Raw genomic sequence first — 13,994 nt, forward strand, 5'->3', positions numbered from 1 at the left:
ATCTTCCTTGCCCATGTGCGTAATACTCAGTGTTAGATCCTCAGGAGCCTCTAATCCCAGACTCCTAATGATCCCAACTGACATCTTGGTATTGGATCTGCTGGGAGGTCCAGGACACAGCCTTGTTGACAATTCCTCTGTGCCTGAGCACTGTTCGCCGCAGAGGTTGGGGACTTGTCCTCTATAGCAGATGGACAGCTCTCTCAGATGTCCTTGGGAGGTGGGCTACATCTGCATGACACGAGAGGCATCTGTATGACACACAAGGTCCAGTGGTTACTGGTTAGTGTCAGCACTGCAGTGGAACAACAAGTAGTACTTACTCAATTACTGGAAGCGGTAAGTCTCTGGATTCCTGCAGGAACAGTGCTGATCCTCTCCTGCGAGGGCAGGGATCCACCTTTCACATAGGATGGGGTGACAGCATCAGGTATCCCTCCACCTGTCTGGCATTGCTCTGCCCTGTTATGGGATGTCCTCTGCAGTGACATAAAGAGGAAAAAGAGTAAGATGTGGGTGGGTGGCATGACTGTTAGTGATGGTGCCTTTGGGGGAAAGGTGTTCCAAGGCAGTACAGTGGTGTGGTAGGATGATGGGTAACAAGAGTGAGTGAGGGAAGATATTGCATGCTCCAGACAGTCAGAGCCTCTGAGGGAGAGGGGTTCACTGGCAGAGGGAGACTGATTGTGAGGTGATACAGAACAGAGAATGATTCTTACACCTAGTGGAGCACAGAAGGTCATTAATCTGTTGACACTGACCCTGATAGCAATATCTGCTGAGACTGGCATGGTGTGGTACTACTGCCTCCCCTCTGCCAGCCCTGTAATGCACCAACTCAATAGTCAGGGCCTGCAGGTGCCTGTCAGAGAACTAGGGTGCCAACTTGCACCCTTCTCAGACATCTTTCCTCAATCCCCAACAATGAGCAGGGTAGATGCCAAACGCCAGCATTCTTCCAGGTGCACAGTGGACTCTCAAAGATGGCAGAGATGTGGGGGATGCTGGTCTTTGGACAGATATCTGATGGGCGATGAGTTGTTCTGGAAATGACGCATGATAAGATGGGTCAGAAAATGGATGTGATACAGCAAGTAATGCAGCAAGTTTGGTAAGGTACAGCAAAGTACTGCCAGGCACCCACTTTTATTTTCATGTTGGCATTGCCTATAGTTAGCCAGTGGGTAAACTATATGAGGTCAGATTAGCTAATAATGAGATGCTAATCACTGAATGCTAACGTATATAAATAGGCCTCTTGCCACAGAGTAGCAGGAATCTCACTGTTCAATGCTCGGTTGGAAATTGGAATGTCTTGGTCTTGACGTTGAGAACTTTCTCATTAGTCACCTCACCACATTCTGCCAATGTTCTACCTATTACCAACATCAGGAGGTAGGAAGATTCTACTCAATGTCTCTCGATGGGGCTAGAACTGATAGCACTCTGACACTAAGACAAGAGGGCTATCATCGGGTTCTGTCTGGTAATGAATGCTAGCTCTCTGAGTATGGTCCAAAACATCTGCCAAAATACTAGAAAGGCAGATCCTGTGCTGTGGAAAGAAGATGATGCTGCTGAAAATATCACAGGCAGTGGGGTTGAGTAATTGAAATTATGCAATGTTAATGAAGAACTGTGTATAGATATGACCTCAAGTCCTAGTTGACTTTATCATATTAACGAACAATACATAAATACATAAATACGTAAGCATCACTGGTACCCAAGTGGGCGGCACGGTGGCACAGTAGTTAGCACTGTTGCCTCACAGCGCCAGAGACCCGGGTTCAATTCCTGCCTCAGGCGACAGTCTGTGTGGAGTTTGCACGTTCTCCCCGTGTCTGCGTGGGTTTCCTCCGGGTGCTCCGGTTTCCTCCCACAATCCAAAAAATGTGCAGGTTAGGCAAATTGGCCATGCTAAATTGCCCGTAGTGTTAGGTGAAGGGGTAAATGTAGGGGAATGGGTCTGGGTGGGTTACGCTTCGGCGGGTCGGTGTGGACTTGTTGGGCCGAAGGGCCTGTTTCCACACTGTAAGTAATCTAATCTAATCTAATCTAATCTAATCTTATATGGAAAAGGTTACTCTCCACCTGGATGTGAACCATATTAAATAGATTACTCTCCACCTGGATAAACACAGTCATTCCAAGCTGCACTGCTCTGTGGCAGACACATTGCAAGGATATCAGAGAAGGGGAAGATGTTGCCATGATTCTTCAACTGAGACTTGGAGATCCGCATGGAGGGGTAGTGCAGAGGAAAGATGTCATGTTCCCAAAGGTCCAGCACAGAGGGCCATGCCTCCAGACCCAGTGCAGTTTCCATGGTGCAGAGGAACTGTCAGAAGTGTTGCAAGGTCACTCATGTGTGCACTCTACTGGGGTAAGTGACACAATCTCACCTCTGCTAGCTCATACTCACTCTATCTCCACTACTTCATTTGCCTCCTACCAAGCGTCATGCTCTACCACTCACTATTGCTTGCAAAAACTTCCATCTCTTGATCTCATAATCTCCCGTCCCAAACCTCCCATACCACTAAGCTTACACACTCTCCATACCACCCCTTGGAGCACCACACTACTTTTCCACTGGAGCACCAGCACTAACAGCCAGGCCACCAACTTTCAGTTCACCTAATCTCTCCCTTTCTCTCATTCCAACAGAAAACAGCCCACGGTAGTGTAGAAATGGCCCAGACAGTTGATGGGGTGCTCAACATTAGACTCCTGACAAGTATAGAATCCTGGCCCTCAAAGGAGAAAACTGGGACCACTCCTGCGGGAATGCCGAGCCATCCATGTCCCCCCAGCCGAACAAGCACCACTCTTCAACACTCACAGGAGCTCTGTTGTCAGTGTCCTGCATTGCACACCACATCTAACCACTGATCGTGAAGCCTTCTGTCTCTTTTGTCTAGCGGGTACCACTGGCATGTCTACCACCTCCTTGGAGAAATGACTGACTTCACCAGGAGTTACCTTTGAGGATACGGTATTGATGCCTCAGAGGAAACATCAGCAAGGCTGCCTCCTGCATCCCCACCGGCTCAGATACCAATACCTCCGTAGAAATGTTTGTGTTAGAAAATGTGGGAGCACAATACGGTGAGCACCTCTCTGTGACCGTTCCACAGCTGCTGAGGAAGAAATGCCTCAGGTCTCTGGCTCTCAGAGGATTACTGGACACCAGGCTCCTCCATAGCCCCAGGCAGGAGAGACCCTTGTGGTGTCAGCAATCAAGGTCTTTATCCTCATGCATAGGGAGGGACAGGAACAGCAGACAGCTGTTTGGGATGCATTGGCCCTCAATGCCAGAGCTGTAGCATTGCAGCTATGCCACGGGGACCCAGCTGCTCAAAGACATAACCATTTGTCTGCCCACATGCACAGGGGTGGCAGCTACCACAGACAACCAGGTCCAGCACCCTCAGGGTCTACTGGAGTGACCCACATGCCTGATCCCATTGCCCAAGCTATTGATCCTCAGGACTGAAGGCATGAGATATGGGGATGGTGAACCTGGCACCTACTATTGATGCCCTTTCTCCACAAAGAGAGGCACCCAGCCAGAGGAGAACCTACATGCAGGCCCCTTAGAAGTCTCCTCTCAGGACACTCCAGTGGTAGCTGGGCTCCCCATCTTCACCCTGCCTGCCTCCCCCTCTGAACGTAGAAATTCAAGCCTTTGTTAGGACTGTCCAGACACAAATGACTCTGGGGCCATCCAACCAAACCTCGATGGCCAACCAGCCCCAATGCTGAGCAGGTCTCCTCTACCCCGGCTGCAGAACCCTGGGCAACATGAAGACAGAAGGGAAAGACAGAGCAAAATCTAATGAGGATACTTTGGTGGCATGGATGTCATTGCATTGTTTTTGAAGTGCCACATTTTTAAAAATGTGATTTTTTTTGTACTATCAAATAAAACAAAGAATTTCAAATGCTGGAAATCAGAACAAAAACTGAAGTGGCTTGGTGAAACTCAGCAGACTTTATGGAGAGAAAGCAGAGTTGCCAATTAGAGTCTGGCACCCCTTCTTCAGTGCACAGACCATTAAGCCTCTTTGCAGTGTGGTCACTGTTGTAATGTTAGAAATACAGCATCCAACTGCATCCAGCATGGTCCACAAACAGCAGTACAGTTCCAGTAGGAATTCCGCACTGTCAGAGGTGCTGCTTTTATATGGAATGTTAAAGCAAATCTCTGCCTACCCTTTCAGGCAGCTATATGAAATCCCAAAGAACAGCACAGGAGTTCTCCCAATGTGCTTTCAATCACTTACCCATGTGTCGTATTCAACCACCATCTCTGTGATACTATCGCTATCTATGACAGTGCTAGCACAAACCTTTCAAAACATGTGCAGTTAGTCTTAGCCTTCTCCCGTTGTCAGTCTCCTGTCTCAGATTGTGGATCAGAACGTTGACCGTTTATAGCAATGTGACCATGTTCTGGAAACTAGGCTCAAATTGTATGCAATTTCCTCTGCCAGCTATTGCCAGTACAGGTGAAGCTGGTGCCGAGAGGTCTTCCAATCTATTGGAAGGACTAGGAGTTCCCATGCCCAACCCACTGCCTGCATCAGAGCTTCCATTAATGGAAAACTTTGATGCCATATCACTACTTGCCATTTTTGTGGTCAAGAGATTTCTCCATTTTGTCCAGTCCGAGTACACCTGCCCCTAAGAGACATTATCTGCCTTTATAGACCATCCTAATTCAGTGTGCAGTCAATGAATAATGCAGCTAGTTGATACTACATGTCTGATGATATCAGAGCATGGGTATTATGTGCTGCTTGGGATGACACTAATGATGTGGGCACCTCCCCTGTATGCTTCGTTTCCGCTAATGCCTGTTATGCATCTATGAATAAAAGACAATTTTGCTCCCTTTGTATGCTACTTAATTTGAATTGCTTCAAAGTCATGCATCCACTTGGCTACTCTCTGAGAAACTCGTACCCACCTCGAACTTCATAGAACGTTACAAACTGGACCCTGTTGACAAGGCAGCTGAAACACATCTGCTCTGTAGCTAAACCACAAAGCTCAGATGGACTGCCAAAGAAATTTTTATTCAGGTGAATAATTTTTCATCATCCTGCAGGGTGCCCAACATCTAGTAGTTATGACAGTGTGAGGTTCTTTCAAAATTGCTGAAGACAAACAGCAGTAGAACAGGGAGGTCGAATGTATCTTTTTTATAACCACTCAGTATCACAGCTGTACATGATTCGAGGTAGTGACAGAGGAAAGGTCATTGACTGGTTTGGAGACAAATGTAAGTGTTCTATTCTGCTTTTAACACTAAATGGCTGTTTACAACTGACAATTAACTTTAGAGTTATTTTATCACAGTCGTAAGCCAAAGGCTGTCCTGTTGAAGGTTATGAATAAGACTTCACATCTGTCTAAGATTTAACCATATAATATTTTTCCTGCATTATTTGTCCTGACAAATACAAATTGTGAACCAAAACTTTGATCCAAATAATTAATATTGCACAGAGTTCCTATCCCTTTAATATTTTAAAAGTTTCCCGTCAGAAACCTAAGTAAAGAATGCCACTTTTTATAGTATTAAATATTGGCAGTTTAGCCCAGGTGCCAATAATTTTGATTGTGACAAAAGATTATAAACAACATTTTGCATAATGACATGGTTCCATTTGGATTTAGGTTAAAAGGGCAAATCTTAATTTGATCATTGTATCTAAACTGTTGAAAAAAATCATGATTTGATCAAGTATTTTAAGACTGAGGCCACTGTCACTATTGGAATTATTTGGGTACTTTTTAATCAAAAGCAATTAGACGCACGTTATGTTAAGACATGTCTTTTGACAACTAGCTTGGTATAAAGGGCTTCTCAAGGCTCCCAGGATGTGAATATATAAGGCAACATGTAACATTAAAGCACAAGGGAATTGGGGGGAAGTGGACTGACAAGGATAGAGAACTGGTTGGCTGACAGGAAACAAACAGGTCATTTTCAGAGCAGCAGCTAGTGACTAGTGGATCACAGGGATCAGTGTTAGGATCACAGCTATTCACAACATATATTCAGTGATTTCCATTAGGGTACAAAATACAATTTCTTCAAGCTTGCAGATGGTATGAAGCTGAGTAAGGGAGTGAACTGTAAGGAGGATGCAGAGATACTTCAATGTGATTTGGAAAGTGAAACGAATGGGTAAATGCAAGATGAAGTATAGTGTGGATAAATGTGAGGGAATCCACTTTAGTAGTAAAACCAGGTTTACAGATTATTATATGGATGGTGATAGACTGGGAAAGGTGGATGTACGCAAGACTTGGATGTCCTCATACTCCAGTCACTGAAAGTAAGCGTGCAGGTGCAGCAGGCAGTGAAGGAGATAAATGGTAAGTTGGCCTTCATAGGGAGAGAATTTGAGTACTGGGTTGGAAAGTGAGACCACACCTAAAGTATTGTGTGCAGTTTTACTCTCCTTATCTGAGGAAGGATGCCCTGGCTTTGAAGGGATTGAAACAAGGTTTACCAGACTGATTCCTGGAATGGCAAGACGTAAGTATGAAAAGAGATTGTAAAAATTAGGACCATTTTCACTTGAGTTTCGAAGAATGTCATAGAAACCAATAAAATTCTACAGGACTTAACAGGGTTAATGCAGCAAGAATGCTCCCAATGACCAGGGAGTCCAGAACAAAAGGTCAAAGTCAAAGGATATAGGGAGGCTGTTCAGGAATGAGAAGAGCTGAATTTGTTTCTACCAGAGTGTGGTGAGCCTGTGGAATTCACTGCCACAGAAAGTGGTCAAGGCCAAACCTTTGAATGATTCGAAGGAATTTAGTGTTAAAGGGATCAAAGGGTATGGAATGAACGCAAAACAGTGTTCTGACTTGGATAATCAGCCATGACCATATTGATTGGTAGAGTGGAGTTGAGGGATGAATGGCTACTCTTGCTCCTAATCTCTATGTTTCTGTGATCATATGAGGTCAACATCATCGGCAATTCATTTTAGTCAGAGCTATGCAGAAGAGGGTTGGGGAGAGACTCTAAAACTAAGAAAAGAATATTTTTAAACGGCAGAAATCAGCAAAGGCAATACCCCACAGCACTGTGGCCAGATTTTCCAAGAAGTGGCAATCGCGTGCAGATTGTTGTTCCGGCCCCATCTTTTTTCACAAAAGGAGGGATTTCTGCATTTCTGGGCTCCTTCAGAAATGTACTTCCATTCTGGTAGTTCTTTAATAGCACAAAACTGTCAGCGGAAGGCAACTGCACCCCCTTTTCACAACAAGAGCTGCAATATTCTGAAAGTTAGAGATCCTGAGAGCCAATTTGGCAGCTGCTGTCAATGAGTTTGTACGCAAAGTAAGAATAATGTTAGGGACTGAGGAGGATAGGGTTAGAGAGTGCCTGGTAGGCAGGGTAACAACAGGGTAGGGCGACAGTTTGTGAGGATAAGGTTACTAGGAGTAAAGTTCCAGCTGGGTAGGTGTAGCATGACAAGTGTGTAAAGCGCCAGGATGCAAGATGACAAGGGGGACCAGTTAAGTGATGCAGTGATTTGGGTAGGTCAGGGTTGGTGGGAGATATTGGGTCCTGCATGGGGACCAATGTGGTGGGGGATGTGCAGGAGCTGGGGATTTCTGGTCTAATGCTAAGGCCAGAATCAGAGGTGGGGGGTGGGGGTGGGTGGGGTTGGGGTGGGGGGGGTGGCGGTGGGTGAGGTGGGGTCAGTTTAATTTTAATCAGAATTTATATCTGTATATAATAATCCAAATCTCCTCAGTAACTATTTTGCTTAATTTCATTGAAACCCTTTGAAATTTCCAATTTACATCGACACTCATAAAGGTTCCAGGCATAGAAGAATTGTTCAATGAAAAATTCAATTTACTGCATGATTTGGAGGTGCCTCCTGATGAAGGAGCAGTGCTCCCAAAGCTAGTGCTTCCAAAAAAACCTGTTGGACCATAACCTGGTGTTGTGTGAATTTTAACAACTTACTGCATAATTCCTTCGGAGTGCGCTGTGGTGGGTATTCCACAGGCTACCCATGAGCAACTCTCATCCAACTGGCATAACAACTATCTGACCAGCAAAGTATCTGCACCATTGTTTGTAAATTAAGCTTGACAATTTAAGAAAACAGAATAATGTAAATGTGCTCTGTACTTTGTTAACAGTATGCATGCAGACATTATATTCATTGCACTGAAGTGTCCCTCACACTAAATGCAGTGCATATTTTGCCTGCGGAATAAAGAAGTATGTGGTTGTAAATGACTCTGCTTAAACTTTTTGTTTCTAATTTATGGGATGTGGGCATGATTGGCAAGGCCTAGGTCTGTTACCAATCCACAATTACCTTTGGAATGAGTAGCTTAATAGGCCAGTTGAGAATTGACCACAACAAATCAGGTCTAGAGTCACATATAGACCAGACCAGGTATGGTTTCCTGTTCACTATTAATGAGTCTTCATTTCCAGATTTTATTAATTGAATAACCCCAGAGTATTAGGCTATTCTTCCAGAGTGCTAATCTAGTGACAATATCAAGAACATCACCATCTCCCCATAAATTAAATTAGTTAACCTTCAAAGAAATTAACTCAGATATTTTACACTTGTCCGAAACACAAAGCAGTTTTCTGGTTAAGCCTCTCAAATGATCAATGCAGGTCAGGGAGAATGAACATCTGAACCAGGCTGATTAAAGAAATGGCTCAAGACCTAAACCCACAGCAGATAAAATTTGAACATCAACCTGAAAATCTCAAAGCCTCACCTGCTCTCAAGTTGCATACTGATCAAGTGGTTTGCACACATATGCTGATGTTCAGGAACAGCTTCTTCCCCGCTGTTATTAGACTGTTGAATGGACCTCTCAAATTTCAAATCAAATGTTGATTATACACCTTCTGTGCAGCCGTAACTTTGTATGTCTGTTTCTGTTCAATCACCCTGTGATCTGTGTGCCCTTGTCTGTTATGATCTGCCTGTATTGCTCGCAAAACAGAACTTTTCATTGTATTTAGGTACATGTGATAATAATCAAACCAAGTTAAATTCTCAGATTCCTGTCTCATTTCTTTTCCAGAGGGTCCTTCTTGGATCCAATGTGCAAAGGTTTTCATAACCACTTCTTCAATGGGCCATGTGCAAGTACTGATGAAAGACCACATTCTGTACATTCACATTACATTTAACTGAGAGTAATTTTGAAATGTAACCACTTTTCAAGATGTAGCACATCAAGACAGCTGCAAATTTCACACGATCTGTCATCAGGTAAAAGATGACACCATGAAGTTGATTGTAGCTATGGCACTTGCACTTGATGCAGTATCAGAGAGGCGACGGGTCAGTGTGAGAACAGACTTATTAAGTGTCAGGCTGATATTGAAGATTCTCAAACATGCTGACTCAAACCTCTTGGAAGCTGTTAACTATTGTTGTCTTCAGTTTGCTTCTTAATATCTTTGCTCAAAGTTTGGTCGTTTGGCCTCATTTTTCCTTCTGTGTGTTAGCTTCAAATTATGTTTGCAATGTTCCTGTAAGACATCTTGGGATATTTTACTGTGTTAAATGTACTAGTTAATTTCAGTTGCTGTCATAATGATCATCCACCATTCTTTTTCATTTTAAAGCAAATTTCACGGTATCTGAGGTTATAATTCAGGAACCAGCAATATCTCCTTCCCCACTATTAGATCTCACTTTGACCTCCCCAATGGGGACATATAAAAAGCCTCAAAAGAAGTTGTCGAGGATTGACATGATCTTGTTTCTTTTGTTAAGATTGTTGAATTTCCTCCTGTACTGCCTGAGGTTTTATGAAGTAACATTCAGTGCCACAGTCAGTTCAGGTTATAAAGCACCTCACCAGATTTTCAGTAGGTATATGACCTCTTTAAACATTCCCTATTATCTCACTGATATCCTGGTTCACTTCCCTAAAATTTGCTGTTCCTTTCTTACACTGCCCATTTTGCCTGCTTCCTAGAATACTACCACTTCTTTAAGAGGCAGGTTTTCGAAAATCATTTTGCTACATTGGGTCTCCACGTGATCTCCAAGTAATTTATAATCGTCCACACTCCAGCTGTTTAACAGCAACAAAAACTTGCACTTAAATAGCATCTACACCTTTTTGAGATCTAACTTAGAGCTCCGAAGAAGATTTCAATTCCTATCAACCTCTCCAACCCTGTGCACATTTCAGAGTTTTGTATTTACCCAGATGGCATACCTCAGTATATCTAAAAGAGCTGACTTTCTAATTTGCAGTGAGGTCAATGTAGCAGCCTCAGAAGACCCACTGCAACTCAGTTCTTGCTATATTGTGGTGCTATTGAATTTTGGTTCAGGATTTAAATTATTTACTAGTATCTTTCTCTCAATTATCCAACAGATTCCATGTTAGGAAATGAGCAGTTCATTTAATTCCAAAGAATTGGGCTTGATTCTTACTGTTCAACCCAGTTGGATCGAGGCTCCAAAGCAACCCATAGCTGAAATTTCAAGTAGCTCAGATGTAAAGAAAGATAGTGTTGAAGTATAAATTGTATACATTCGTGCATAAGGTGTATACATTGCATAAATTGTATAAAGTCTATAAATTGTCTACAAAATGTACACATTGTATAAATTGTACAAAGTATATCTATTGTATACATTGTATTGATTTGTGTTCTTCATTAGCTTCTAAAATTATTTTTATTTGGAATGAAGGAAAGTAAAGCATCAAGTTTGAGGTTAACTGACATCACAAGAGTATTTATCCATCATTTCTTTTGATACCTGAATGATTGTTTTGTGATAATTATTATCTGTTTTTGCATATATATGAGGGGCAATGGTGTTATGATAATGTTACAGGATGAGTAAGCCAAAACCCAGGCTAATGTTCTGGGAAGAATGGTTCAGATACCACAATGGCCAATGGTGAAATTTTAGTTCAATAAAAGAAAAATCTAGAATAATAGGTTGGTCTAATGATGACCATGTAACCACTGTCAATTGTAGTTAAAAAAAAGTTAAAAATCATACAACACCAGGTTATCATCCAACAGGGTTATTTGGAAGCACTAGCTTTCGGAACACTGCTCCTTCATCAGGTGGTTGTGATAACCTGATGACAACCACCTGATGAAGGAACAGCGATCCAAAAGTGAGTGCTTCCAATTAAACCTGTTGGACTATAATCTGGTGTTGTGTGATTCTTAACTTTGTCCACCCCAGTCCAACACCAGCATCTCCACATTTTTTTAAAAATCTGGTTCACTAATGCTCTTTTAAGGAGGAAAATCTTCAACCCTTAACTCATCCAGTCTACATGTGACCCCACACTCACTGTAAAGTGACTGAACCTCAACTGGGTAATTAGGGATGGGCAATAAATGCAGCCTACAATGCTCCTCTCCCATAAATAACTTAAACAAAGTCATTTTAGAAAAGGAAGTAAAGCTTGTTCTATTTGCAAGTGCAATTAAAATGACCAGAGAGAAGAAATATATGCCATTAAAAGAAATTTAGCAAGAAGATCATTGTAAATGTCATTAAACCATAGTTTGTAGTTGAAACATCAGTGAAACTGTCAGTCCTTATTACTAATAAAGAGTAAATTGAACAACTTTCAGCAAGACCACTTGTATGTTAAGTGTGGACATTAGAAAGTTACTTTCTGAGTTGCTCAGCTCCTCCCGAGACTTCACTGTCCTAGTATTTCACTGAAAGGTTCAGGTGGGAATGAAGTGTGGTACTTACATGAATAGATTCCAACTAACCATCTCAGAAAAAGGCATGGCGCATCCATTTCATGGTAGATAAACATTTAATTGTATGATAAATCTTCATTAGTGCCAATCAACTTCTCAAGCACTGAAAATGAACTTTTATAAGCATAGAGTGTAATTTCTTCAGTTTCTAATTATTTTTGGTGAAGTTAAAATATTAAAAAGGTTAGTATGCTTACTTTTTAACTGTTTTTGTCATTCTGGCTCTTATCACTCTTCAATCCATCTTTCTTTCCCTCATTTGTTCACATTCAATACATAATTTTGCAATGAATTAATTATTCTTTCTTACACTTCCTAACATAGAATCTATGCCTATTCATAAGGATTCCTTAATCTGATTAGTTAAGGAGACAAATTGCTGCACGTTTTAATCACATAGGTTCCATGTCCTCTGTCAAGAGTTTCATTCTGAAATGAACTTCAAATCACTGCAAGTTCTAGTTTAAAAGTTGTAGTTTTAAAAGTTAAAAGTTATAGAAAGTCTATGGGCACTGTAACTGTAATGATTTTTGATACCATTTATTTGCCACAAACCCAAAATCTGGGTCACTATTTGCCATGACTGCTTAACTTTAGAGTCTATAAATTCCATGCTCAAATGCACAGCTTTTTAAAATCTTGTTTTTTTACTCATCAAATCCATGTAGTACTCCTGAGGATGACCCAGGAGCAAAACAACATTGACTAATAACCCAATATTACAGGATTACACTTAAAATATGTTCCAAGAAAATTAACTTTTAAGGTAGATTGATTATACAAAAATGACATGTATCATTTTTATTCACAATAATCTTAGAAATCTAATAGATTTGCATAATTGTTGTCCAGGCAGCAAACCTGATCTGTGACTAACTTTTTTTTTGTAATCAGTTGTTGACACATTAACTATGTAATCATTCAGTGATTACACTTCAAAGTGCACTTCATTGCCTCCAAAGTGCTTTGAAAAATCTGACATTCATGAAAAGCACTATGAAAATACAAGTGTTTTTTTTAATTGCAGCTAACCTTACATTGTCATGTAGTTTGCCATGTATTTACCCATTATTTCTTTACATACCTGAATGATTGTTTTGTAATAATTATTATCCTCTTTTTGCACATTTACTGAGAAGCAGTGGTATTGTGTTAATGTCAGTGGACAAGTAACCCAAAACCCCACCAGCCCACGTTGCCATTAATACACTGACTTTGTAATTCTTCATCTTAGCTGGAGGGAATCAAGAAAACGTGTTAGATAAAGATAGAATTGTTTCTTCTAAGTACCAGACAGAATATTATGCAAACATTTGTACAAAATATTTTTATTTCATAGAAAGCTGATCATTCTGAACCTCCCAGTAAATTATATTAATCTAAGAAACATGGCATTTGGATCCAACTATATAATTCCAACCATTAACCAATCCATTGCCAATTTATATCTTTGATTAGAAATTTAACTTTATTCATTCATGGGAAATGGGCATTGCTGGCAAGCCAGTATTTGTTGCCCATTCCTAATTGTCAAGGAGTGGGTGATAGTCAACCGCTTTCTTTAACAGCTGCAGTCTTTAGGGTAGTGCAGTGACGGTGCCATTAAGAAGGGAGTTTGAGTGGTTTGGCCCACTGAAGGCACAGTGATAGAGTTCCATCTCGGGAATGTGTGTGGTATGAAGGGGAGTGGTGGTCTTCCTAGGTCCTTGTCTTTCTAGGTGGGAGAGTTTATAGGCTTGAAAGATGCTATCAAAGGACTCTTGAGGTGTTGTTGAAATTAAACTTATAAGTACCACACAGGACTGCCACTATGCGTTCGTTGGTGGGGAGAATTGTTGTTTAAGTTGGTGGATGGGGTACTGATCACTCAGGCTGCTTTTTCATGGTTGATATTGAGATTTTTAAGTGTTGTCAGAGTTGCACACATCCAGGCACTATGTCATCATACCTCTGACTTGTAGGGTGCAGATGGTAGATAGACATTGGGAAATCAGGAGATGAGTTACTCTCCCAAAATCCTACACCTCTGACCTGCTCTTAAAACCACAATATTTATATGGCCTTTCCAGTTAATAATCAATGATAACTTTCAGGATGTTGATAGTGGGAACTTAATAGTGCCACTGAGTGCCAAGAGGAGATGATTAACTTCTCTCTTTTTGAAGATGGTCATTTCTGAGTACATAAGTGGCATAAATGTTACTTGCCATAT

Source organism: Chiloscyllium plagiosum, chromosome 17 (genome assembly GCF_004010195.1).
Source record: "Chiloscyllium plagiosum isolate BGI_BamShark_2017 chromosome 17, ASM401019v2, whole genome shotgun sequence".
NCBI classification, from domain to species: domain Eukaryota; kingdom Metazoa; phylum Chordata; class Chondrichthyes; order Orectolobiformes; family Hemiscylliidae; genus Chiloscyllium; species Chiloscyllium plagiosum.